General features: G+C 36.2%; 1 protein-coding gene across 3 annotated transcripts in view; it reads left to right on the top strand.

Annotated features, from left to right (window-relative positions):
* Positions 1 to 13,079, top strand: part of CdGAPr (GTPase-activating protein CdGAPr) — a 319,522-nt gene that overhangs the window by 143,154 nt on the left and 163,289 nt on the right. The gene's annotated exons all lie outside the window — the stretch shown is intronic.

The following is a 13,079-nucleotide window of genomic DNA, read 5'->3' as shown; positions in this document are numbered from 1 at the left end:
ACCTACTACCTTATAATATCAATAGATGTATATATCAGCCAGAATCTCGATCAGAAGTAGCTACTTGGATTACTATACCTATTAAACAATGTATTCCTTCACATCTCCGCTATAGCCTACCTATCGTTAGCCGCGGAATATTCAGTGCATCAAGAACATTATCAGGGTCTTCTCTTTCTTCATCACAATAATTAGGATAAGATTTGTTGATGATATGGCGTTGTTAGCAGAAGAGATGATATTAAGGGATATGCTACTGGAGCTAAATGACAGCTGTGAGCAGTATGGAATGAAGATAAATGCAAACAAGACGAAGACCATGGTTGTCGCAAGAAAAATAAAGAAGGTAAACTTGCGAATTCTAAATGAGGCAGTAGAGCATGTGAACAGCTTCAAATACTTGGGATGTATTATGAGTAGTAACATGAGCTGCAGCCAGGAAGTCAAAAGGACGATAGCAATGGCAAAGGAGGCTTTTATTAAAAAAAAAATAGCATCTTCTGCGGACCTCTGGAAAAAGAACTAAGAAAGAGACTAGTGAAATGCTTTGTGTGAAATATGGCATTGTATGGGGCAGAAACATGGGCATTACGACGAAATGAAGAGAAACGGCTAGAAGCATTTGAAATGTGGATATGGAGAAGAATGGAACGTGTGAATGGATAGACAGAATAAGAAATGAAGGTGTGTTGGAAAGAATGGGTGAAAAAAGAATGATGCTGAAACTGATCAGAGAGAGAGAAAAAGAAACTGCCTACTGAAAGATGTACAGGAAGAAATGGTGAACGGGAGAAGAGTTCGGGGCAAAAGAAGATATCAGATGATAGATGACATTAAGATATGTGGATCATATGCGGAGACTAAGAGTAAGGCGGAAAATAGGAAATATTGGAGAATGCTTGGTTTGCAATGGAAGACCTGCCCATGGGCAGAACACTTAAGTATGTATGTATGTATGTATGTATGTATGTATGTATGTATGTATGTATGTATGTATGTATGTATGTATGTGTGTGTGTGTGTGTGTATTAGGACTAAATCCTGTCTTTTCCCAGTTTGTGCTAGTTTTTATTGAAGAGAAGGTGATAAACCTTGCCACCGTTTTGGTGGTCGTGCTAAAGGTCTTGAAATATCTGGGTGCTCCGTCATAGCAATTTTCGGAAGACATCATCGGGCATCCTTGAAGTGTGATCTCTCCAGCCCTTCCTTGTTTCTCTAGTCCATTTCACCACATCGTCTATTTTACAATAGTAGTGATTATAGTTGAAGTAGAATTGTAATAATAGTGGAAGTAGCATCAGACGTAGTTAGTGTAGGTACTGTATGTGTAGCTACAGTAGTATTGATGCTTGTATGATTAATAATAAAAGTAGAAACAAAATAATGCCTACTAAGTAGGCCTATTGATTAACAATTTATGTGAGGTATTTGATTGTTAAGTACGACTTTGTTGGAGATGATCATTTCGCCTTCTGTCTGGAACTCTCTTAGTATGCTCGGTATCGCGTTCTACATTATGGTAATTGTCCACCTCGAGGCAGTTGTGGTGTATTGATTGCATGAACCAGGATACGACGCTGGGACCAATCGCGGTGAGCCTCGCTGCCCCAAAATCGCAGTTTGTGAGGAGACTGTCTGGTGCCCGTCCCCTGGAGAAGCTTAATATTCTTGTTGAGTTTATGGGAAATGTATAGCTTAGAGGTATTGGAAAACATGGGATTTGTGTAGGAAAGAAGAAAAGAATAAAACTGGTTACAAAATGTACAACAGAACCGTGGAGTGGCGTGGTGGCTATTCACCGAGAGCAAGAAAAGTTCTCATAACGAGAAAGGGAATAAGTAATATTCTTTCAAAATGCGTGGTGGTATTTCAACTTCCTCCGTATTACCGCATATATTAGAAAATAAATTATTTAGAACCTTCATGTGTACGCATATTTGTATGAAGATTAAGCTTTCATCGATGCGTTTGCATGCATTCGGTTGTGTGTATAGGCGCATATTTCGTTTGGAAAATATTTTGCGTGTGTGTTTTTATATGTATACAAGGTATGAAGATTCTATTGATATTTGTCCATTTTAAAGCTCAGATTTATTAAGAAAAGACATTTTGTTTACTGTATTTGATCACTGGAAAAATTAATGAAATCGTTTTAATACTTGATGCTTGTGCAGATTTGGAAATCTTGATCTTGTCCCTTTCTGTATGTGTGAATACGGTAAAATTTTGTAGGATGTGAAGACATGTACCTAAATGATTGCCCTCATTTGGAGAATTTTTTTTAGGTTTAGACCTACCATGATTATGGATATAATATCATATAGCCCTAAACAGAACATGTCTCAAAGTTTGATTTGTAACTCCTGGCATGGTGTAGTTCTACCTACTGCCGCTAGAGGACTTGTGTATATAGAAAGGTCCAATCCACGGACTCTGGAAATGACGACTGGCACTGAGCGAACGTATTGGCAGGAGGAGATATTTTCAGAATGCTTAGAAAATCATAATACCCTCCCTATCCTAAGGTTATTTGTCCAAAATGAAAGTTTTAAAACGAAATAGCATGTCGCGTATCACAGCCAAACATCTCGTTGCTCAGTTGAAATTGGCTATATGCAGCTTGACTTGTAATTTTAATTACACATCCATCATAATGTTCAATTTGTGTATAAAATAACATATAGGCCTAAAAATCAAATCAAACAAAAATGAAGAAGAAATGAAAAAAATAATATATATTTACGTACCTGAACATTTCCTTAGTTTGGGTATGTTCACTGGTACACTGCGAGTATAGATGCAATAGACATAGTAAAAATTTTAACTGTGGAAAATTTCATAATAGTTTTTCTTTCATACTATAGCAGCAGAGAATAAGATAAATTAATTGACATTCTGTGTCTTATTGTAATTTTTATATTAAACATGTGATTTATAATTCATATTGAGCTTTATATAATAAATAAATATATACATACATATTCTACCTTTGCTAAAATAAAATCTATTTTTATAATGGAAATTCTAATTTTGAGGTCTTGTGAACACGTTTTGTTAATGTGTGTGCAGCTATATCCGAATCGGATTAATATTTCAGGGACAAAATTATTTGTGTTTCTAACTCGGAATTTGAGACCTTCATTCATCTTTGTAGATATGACTGGATTTTGAGTTAGGAGGCAAGTTTATTTGTAGTGTGTTTAAATATTCAAACGGTGATTAGCCAAAAATATTGTGACTTGGAATTCAAAACTTCAACTGACGTAATTACATCTGATTTCAAATAGAAGAGCTCAATTGAGACTCGTCCAAGGTGTGAAGGGTGCAGAGATTGTTTTTATAAAGTACGAAGGGCTCAGTAACTCACTTCATTGGCCCTGGCTGTAGGAGAACATCACAGGGGAAACTGGGAGTAGTGGAACTGAAAAGATATGTTGATAGGCTAAAGGTTTGACCATTCAGCTACCACAGGCGTTAATACATGTCAGTGATTCGTTAATGTTCTATTAAGCTAGTATTGGAGACGTCATCAATTCGGAAGCTGGCGAATAGGGGCGTGGTTTCAAGTAGTTTTGGTATGAGTGACAGTTTATGCATTACTTTTGCATTCTTCGCAGAGTCAGTGAGGTGAGTCCCGTATAGTGGAACTTTCAAATTTTGAAGGGCGCAAATATAACTTTTTGAAACTAGCAAGTGCGTAATACAACTACAACTCTTCGAAGATATCAAACGTAGGCGCAACTCTTCCAAAATTACTCTGAACATTTTCGACGGTCATGACAGAAGAAATCTGAAGTACACAGAGGAATTTAAATCCTGAGTTCGATTTCATATTGAAACACGGACAGAGGGAGAATAAATACGAGTTGGGAACGAAATAGTATGACGGGTGCAGTGCGTCTATAATACAGATCATTGAACACGCGTGGGACGTGCCGGCACTCGCGGCCTGGTTTACTTCGGCTGGGCTCCTCAACCCGCGGTTTCTCTCCCCCGAACTCCAGCACCAAGCTCGTGGTGCAAGTTTCCTGCTTCATCTTCTTTCAGTGCCGCGCCGCTTACGATTAGGAAATCGGCTAAGCAGGAAGTATAACGACGACATCTTTTTGTTACTCTATTTTCTTTCATTTCTTCTTTTTATCTCAAATATTACTTCAGTTTCAAGTTTTTTCTTTCACATTGTCTCTTTCCTTTCACTTTTGTCTGTGTTTCTTTCTTTTTGCCTTCTTTTTATTTTTTGTTAGTTATTCTGAGTCCGTTTTTCCTTTTCTCTCTTTCTTTCGTTATTTCTGTTCTTATTCCTTCACCAACTCTTGATTCTTCCTCCCGTTGTCTGCCTCTCTTTTTCTCTCTCTTTATTCTTTACTTAATTTACATATTCTTTTCCATATTTTATTTCTTTTCCTCGCTCAGACTCGGGCCTTAATGTTTATTTTATTTCCTTGTGACGTAAGGCGTCTCGTTTTATTATGTTATTTGTTCTGTAGTACGGATTCTGCTTTTCTCATGTTTCTCACTGTGATAGGACGTCACCACGCATCGACGCGCTCATGAAACACAACTCGGCGCCTCGTGACGTTACCCGACGAAGGATGCCATCTCGAAACGTACATTTAAATTATCTCAATGCTATAGTCACATTGTTGCTGAGCTTGGTTCATCCGTGGGTCAACGCTCTTTTGTTTTGATACTAGTTGCTTGTCATGACATCTGGGGGTGTTTCCTAATCCGTCGTGCAGGTTACGTACCATGTAGGAGGCATGGCATGCAGCATGCTACTATACGTACTAGAGATGAACAAAACTAACTGCCGCTCTCGCTCGCTGTGTTCGTTGCATTTGTCTTTCGAGTCTCGCCTCGTCATTCTCATGCGCTTCGAGTCTCGCTTATCATTCTCGAAATAGCATTTGGTCGGCGTGGAAAGATTTCGTAACTTTGAATAAAATACATCATTGAAATAAATAACATTATAAATGTTTAATTGAGACAAAAAGACAAAACAGAACAGTATCTTGGTTATCAAAATGTTCTGGATCTATTATATATTACCAATGGTTATATAAATAGAAAAAAAAAAAAACAATTCTCAAACACTTGTTCAAGAACGTGTCCAATCTTTTATGCCTCCAGATTTGTACAGCAAATTATCGTCTTTTAGATGAAAAAATCGGAATAAGGATATATTTACACATTTTCATTTTAAATTAATTTTCATGAAATTATCACGAAATTACCAATGTTTACCCTACTACTTGGCAGGAACACTGGAACATACCAGGTGTTTAGCTGGAAAAATAGAAAATGTGATACGTAGCTCTAAAATGAATTAACAAGTCCAAGGAAAGAGAAGAAACGTTGTTTCCAATACCGAGAAGTTTTATCTTAACTCAGTGTACTGTTGTACTTTCAGATTGCTGTAAATATGTGATTAGTACTGTGTGTTCATTAAAGGTTTGTAGTCCCCATTTAAATATACTAGGAATTTGTTTTGGTTAAGAAACTTTTAAAAATTGAAAAACACTTTGAAATCTAGCGTTATGCAGTGCACTCATTTTGTCTGTGCAGGCGAGCTCCGTCATTGTTCGAGCCATCAGTAGAAGGGGGAGGTGCGAATGCGGTTGTACTCGCCTTTAGAAATACATCACACCGTTTACTTGAATCTTTATACAGTACACTACGTTTGTATCTCAGGTTAATGGAATTGACTTACTGTGTCTGTATAGTTAAGTTGCAATAGTGTTGAGGCGCTGTAATATGGCTCTTTTCTTTATTTTCTGTTTCCTAGCTCTAGTCGTATCCATTGGCAGAATTTCAGTGTACGGAATCCGCAGTTGTTCATTTCGCAGATATAATATCAACTTATGATGAGAGAGTAGGCCTACATATAGGACGATTCTCCATTTAGAAACTCCCCGTCCTATGTGTATGAATTAATCAACCTATATTATATTTGTATTCTATAATTTTGAAATAAATATAGTCCTACTTTTCACGTGCGATATTATTCTTCTCTAGTGTTAATATTATATAATATAATTCCATTGCCGCTGCAATTTAAATTTTAGTTCCTATTTTATTTTACTTATTTATTTTTATTATTATTTTTTTATTTTCTATATTTCTCTTATATTAATATTGTATTATATAATTTCTGTAACTGTAATTTTAATTCTATTTCCTATTTTATTTTATTTTATATTCTCTTATAGGCCTATTAATATTATATCTGAACTGCGACTGAACACGAGCGCTGCTCATTCGGTCTCAGATTTTGTTAATACTACTGTATCTCCTGTTTTATATTGTTTGTATTATTTTATTTCTATTTTTTTGTTTCTTTGTAATTATATTCTTTATTCTGTATATTTAAATTTAAGTAAATGAATAAATAAATAGTGAACAAGCCTTACATCACTCCTGTAGATATCCATTATTTTATTGTCGTGTGATAAGTATCCATTTACTCTAAGGAAATTATTATTAATATTAAGGGTGATGCACGGCCTCCAGATATGGAGGGTGGCTGCGAATATATTGAATAAGCAGTCGTGGACAGCCGATAAGGGGTGCTCCTCCAGCTTGGGGGTTGGGCGAAGGGCTAACAACCCATCACCGTAAAAAACAGCTTGTTACGAATCCCTACAATAAGCCTCGGAATAGGACTGATTCTCTGGCACGACCACAGCAAAGGAATAAGGTTTTGAGATTTGGCACTTGGAGCGTAACTAGTCTTTATAGAACAGGAGGGGTAACATTAGTAGCAAAAGAACTAGCTAGATATAGAATAGACTTCGTGGGAGTACAAGAGGTTAGGTTAGATGGGAATGGCAAATCACAAATAGGAGATTACTTGTTGTATTATGGGGAAGGAAACAATAATCACCAATTAGGAACAGGATTCTTTGTTCATAAAAGAATAAAATCAGCAGTAAAAAAGGTCGAATTTATCAGTGACAGGTTATCATATTTAGTACTTAAGGATAGATGGTGCGACATCATAGTTATAAATGCTCACGCCCCTACAGAAGAGAAAGACGACCATATAAAGGATAGCTTCTATGAGGAATTGGAACATACTTTTGATCAGTTCCCTAGATATCACATGAAAATTTTATTGGGGGATTTCAACGCTAAAGTAGGACGGGAGGATATTTTTAGACCAACTATTGGAAAAGAGAGCCTACACGCAATTAGTAGTGACAGTGGAGTTAGATTAGTCAACTTTGCCACATCGAAAAATTTAATTGTCAAAAGTACAACATTCACCCATAAGGATATACATAAATATACTTGGACTTCTCCAGATGGATTGTCACACAACCAAATAGATCACATCTTGATAGATAAAAGGAGACATACTAGTATAGTAGATATTCGAACTTTCAGGAGTGCAGACTGTAATTCTGACCATTATTTGGTGATTGGAGAATTAAGAGAAAGATTATCAGTAGCCAAGCGAGTAGAGCAACAAGTTAATATTACTAAATTCAATATTTTGAAATTAAAGGACGAGGAAGCTAAGCAAAATTATCAGGTCGAAATTTCGAATAGGTTTGCCACTTTAGAAAGTTCCGACGAAGTTGAGAAAGAATTAGATGTTAATAGCGTGTGGGAAAATATCAGAGATAGTATCAAAATTGCAGCTGAGCAGAGCATAGGTTATTATGAAACTAAGAAAAAGAAACCGTGGTTTGATGAAGATTGTTGCATTGCAGCAGAAAGAAGGAAACAGGCAAAATTGAAATTCTTACAGGATCCAGTTGAGGAGAAGAGAGATAATCATTTCAATGAAAGACGGGAAGCAAGTCGTACACTTAGGAATAAAAAGAGAGATTACTTGAAGGAAAAACTGAATGAGGTAGAAACAAATAGTAAGAATAAAAACATTCGGGATTTATATAAGGGTATAAAGGCATTTAAGAACGGATATCAGCCAAGGGTAAACGTGATCAAGGATGAGAATGGTGACTTGCTTGCAGCTCTCCATCAGTCCTAAACAGATGGAAAAACTATTTCGCGCAACTACTAAATGTACATAGGCCAGATAGAAATGATCGGGACGAAATTGAAATACAAACTGCTGAGCCATTTATACCCGAACCCACGCTTTCAGAAGTCGAAATTGCGATAGAAAATCTGAAAAAGTACAAGTCTCCAGGTATCGATCAAATTCCAACAGAATTAATACAAGAGGGTGAAAGTGCATTATATACGGAAATTTATAAACTTGTACTTGCTATTTGGGAAAAGGAAATTTGTACCAGAACAATGGAAGGAGTCCATAATTGTACCTATTTTTAAAAAGGGGGACAAAACCAACTGTGGTAACTTTCGAGGAATATCGCTTTTGTTGACGTCGTACAAAATTTTGTCCAATATTCTTTTGAGAAGATAAACTCCGTACGTAGATGAAATTATTGGGGATCATCAGTGCGGTTTTAGGCGTAATAGATTGACTATTGATCAGATTTTTTGTATTCGACAGATAATGGAGAAAAAATGGGAGTATAAAGGTACAGTACATCAGTTATTCATAGATTTCAAAAAGGCATGTGACTCGGTTAAGAGGGAAGTATTATATGATATTCTTATTGAATTTGGTATTCCCAAGAAACTAGTTCGATTAATTAAAATGCGTCTCAGTGAAACATACAGCAGAGTCCGTATAGGTCAGTTTCTATCTGATGCTTTTCCAATTCACTGCGGGCTAGAACAGGGAGATGCACTATCACCTTTACTTTTTAACTTCGCTCTAGAATATGCCATTAGGAAAGTTCAGGATAATAGACAGGGTTTGGAATTGAACGGGTTACATCAGCTTCTTGTCTATGCAGATGACGTGAATATGTTAGGAGAAAATCCACAAACGATTAGGGAAAACACGGAAATTTTACTTGAAGCAAGTAAAGCGATCGGTTTGGAAGTAAATCCTGAAAAGACAAAGTATATGATTATGTCTCGTTACTAGAATATTGTACGAAATGGAAATATAAAAATTGGAGATTTATCCTTCGAAGAGGTGGAAAAATTCAAATATCTTGGAGCAACAGTAACAAATATAAATGACACTCGGGAAGAAATTAAACGCAGAATAAATATGGGAAATGCGTGTTATTATTCGGTTGAGAAGCTCTTATCATCCAGTCTGCTGTCCAAAAATCTGAAAGTTAGAATTTATAAAACAGTTATATTACCGGTTGTTCTGTATGGTTGTGAAACATGGACTCTCACTCTGAGAGAGGAACATAGGTTAAGGATGTTTGAGAATAAGGTGCTTAGGAAAATATTTGAGGCTAAGCGGGATGAAGTTACAGGAGAATGGAGAAAGTTACACAACACAGAATTGCACGCATTGTATTCTTCACCTGACATAATTAGGAACATTAAATCCAGACGTTTGAGATGGGCAGGGCATGTAGCACGTATGGGCGAATCCAGAAATGCATATAGAGTGTTAGTTGGAGACCGGAGGGGAAAAGACCTTTAGGGAGGCCGAGACGTAGATGGGATGATAATATTAAAATGGATTTGAGGGAGTTGGGGTATGAGGATAGAGACTGGATTAATCTTGCACAGGATAGGGACCGATGGCGGGCTTATGTGAGGGCGGCAGTGAACCTTCGGGTTCCTTAAAAGCCATTTGTAAGTAAGTAAGTAAGGGTGATGCTATTAGTATTATAATTGAAATTAATTATATCACAGCTGCGTCCGTAACGCAGACAGTCGGGCGCCAGTGTATTTGCTTACGAGTCTATGTATTATTGATATGAGCGCTTATTCATAGTCTAAGACCAAACCAAGTCACATCATGAGTTAGATGATGCCAGAATATTCTGTGACCTTTCATACGTGTACACATTACAAGAGTCACAATAACGTCTGTCACGCAGAGGCCTTAAAACTCCATAAGTTAATGTGAGCTGGGGGACACACAGATATTCAGACAAGAATACGATACATGTCGATCTCTTACTTTAGTTTAAGTTTCATTTCATCATCATTTCGTACTATCAACTTATATTTTCCGATTAATCAGTAAACTTACTATTGGGACCTCTTGGTTATTAAAAGAATAACTATGGGAAATGTCTGTTGTTATTTGGTTGAGAAGCTGTTGTCATCCAATCTGCTCTCAAAAAGCTGAAAATTAGAATTTATAAAACCGTTATATTACTGGTTGTTCTGTATGGTTGTGAAACTTGGACTCTCACTTTGGGAAAGGAACAGAAGCTAAGGGTGTTTGAGAATAAAGTGCTTAGAAAAATATTTGGGGCTAAGAGGGATGAAGTTACAGGAGAATGGAGAAAGTTTCACAACACAGAACTGCACGCATTGTATTCTTCACCTGACATAATTAGGAACATTAAATCCAGTCGTTTGAGATGCACAGGACATGTTGGACGAATCCAGAATTGCATATGGAGTGTTAGTTGGAAGGCCAGAGGGGAAAAGACCTTTGGGGAGGCCGAGACGTAGATGGAAGAATAATGTGAAAATGGATTTGAGTGAGGTGGGATATGATGGTAAAGACTGGATTAATCTTGCTTAGGATAAGGACCGATGGCGGGCTTAAGTGAAGATGGCAATGAATCTCCGGGTTCTCTAAAAGCCATAATTAAGTACTAAATTTCTTAATCAAACATCTTATTTGGTAACAGATTTGATGCTCGAACATTTAATTTTTGTACTACATTTGATACTTGTTTATAGGATTCAGTTGCATGTCTTGAACAGGCATGGTGAAGGAAAAGTCACACACTAGGCTTTTTGCAAAAATATGAGAATAAAATTCGGAGATCGGTCAGCTATTTAGTAAAGTGTTTCTTCGTACCATCTTTTCTGACGTCAGACGAAATTCAGGACTGCGTCACTGAAGATCTGTTATCAAAAAAGCCCATCCACATTCGACTAGATGAGTTATTTGATTTTATTTCTGACATTTACATAAGAAGCGATAATAACTTTCCATCAACTATGTGGACAGAGTTCACTAGCAGCTCAGAACAAATTACAATCTGCTGTGAATACTGTAATTCCACAGTAAATTCGGTGTCAACTTCCATGGCTCATATCCTAATAGGTTATATAATTATGTCACTTCATAGGAGCATTAAAAGAAGTACATACTACGCTAAAATTAGAAATTACCCTAAACGAAAGACAAAAAAATATCAGGGGATAGAACAGTTTGTACAAGAATAGATTAATAAATTTACAAGTGACACAAATTCGCGATTTATTTCTTGCGTCACGTTTGTTACAAATTTCTGCCATCCTCAGTGAAATCCCCATCTGACGTTGATTTTGTTGATGTGCCGTCACAAGATAAGACAATTAATGCTAAAAACACATTTTAACCATAATTAACAGCAAAGCTAGAAACATTATTATTTTATTTATTTTATTGGGTTATTTTACGACGCTGTATCAACATCTAGGTTATTTAGCGTCTGGAAACATTATTAAACCAAAGCTATATAAAGTATACAATCGTAAGTGTGTATAAAGTGGGAAGGAAGTTATTGTTTATACGAGTAGCTTGCGTCTAGATTATGGGAACTATTTCGGACCTGTTCGAAACAGAATGCAAACCACCTTGGACGTAACCTTTGAAACTGATCGGGAACTATTTGAAACATTTGGGAATCACTTCGTATCCACCATTTTTAATAACCAGTAAGGAGTAATATGAACTGCTAAGAGAGTTGTGTGAATGTTATTGAATGGAGACTTTTTGAGCGAATGTCTTAGATTGAAGTGTTAGTTGATAGCTGGTAGTGTAGGCCTAAGTCGGTGGTCTCTGTAAGTTATTTTTAGCAGGCTATTGATTGATTCGGCACCATAATGAACAATGGCGGTTGTTGATAACAGCACATGTCACCCAGTTGATTTGTGTCATGTGTATAGATGGTTTATAGCACGATTCCACAAATAAACCTACGGTAATAGTGTTACCAGAGCTACATTTTATGGACATTGAGAAGCTATTGAATTAAGGTTTAAAAAAAAATCCTCGTCTCTTGAGATACAGTAGGTACTTAATAAAAATGTCGTATATCGTTACTGTTATTCCAAAACCTCGAAAATCTAATGACCACTGAAATCCAAGTTTCGACCATAATGGTTGCAGAATATTGATCCTCAATGGTTTATGAACGCTTTTTGGAGAATGAACAGTACATTTTTCGCAAATGGCAAAATACAAAACCACATAGGCTACATTGGAATGATAGCATAGGGTAAGGTTGCCTAAATCGTACCATTTAACACATTTTCATTTTTCAATGGCACAATTTAAAATCTATGACACGAATTTTAATTGTTTAGAAAACTTAACATATTTACTAATATAGCCTACTTCAGCTGCAATAATTGAAATATCGAGCAATTTATAAGTAAAATATGTCTGGAATCGGTACGATGTAGGAAATCAGTATCCAAAATCATACCATCAGGTTCCTAAGTCGTACCTCTGTACATATAAAGTGTTTTTTTTTTATTTTGAATAAATTTTATTTTATTCAACTTCCTCCAAGTGGAGGCTGCCTACAAGACAAAGCTTACCATAACATTGTTTTTTTTTTAATAAATGGTAGGTAAACAATTATAATGAAAAAAAAAACAATGGAGAGGGGAAAAAAAGAAATAACAGAATTATAAATAATTGAAAATGATTAAACAAATCATCATTAATTTCAGAAGAAACAACATTTCCTAATTTATATTTGCTATCAGGCGATTGCAGCCGTCTATTGAGCACTAGTTACAGGACCCATGTTAAGTGACCAGATCGCCATAGGAAAGAGTTCAGCCTGTTTAAATGTAGAGATGGTTTCTTAGAATTTCCATAGATTCCTTCACTGCAGACAGAAGTACTTCAGTAACACTGAATCAAATTATTCATTTGCATTCTACACAGACATTATTGTTTGGGACCTGATTTGACTCCAGCACATATTTCATGTAGGGCTACCCAAGTGTCACATTGCAAACACTTCACCATGTCCTCCACAGAACAACATTTATAAACGGCACAAAACCAATCCTCTTCCACTACTACTACATCAGATTTCTCTGAA

Source organism: Periplaneta americana, chromosome 9 (genome assembly GCF_040183065.1).
Source record: "Periplaneta americana isolate PAMFEO1 chromosome 9, P.americana_PAMFEO1_priV1, whole genome shotgun sequence".
Lineage (NCBI taxonomy): Eukaryota > Metazoa > Arthropoda > Insecta > Blattodea > Blattidae > Periplaneta > Periplaneta americana.
The sequence above is the reverse complement of the archived record's forward strand: the minus strand, read 5'-3'. Positions and strand labels throughout refer to the sequence as shown.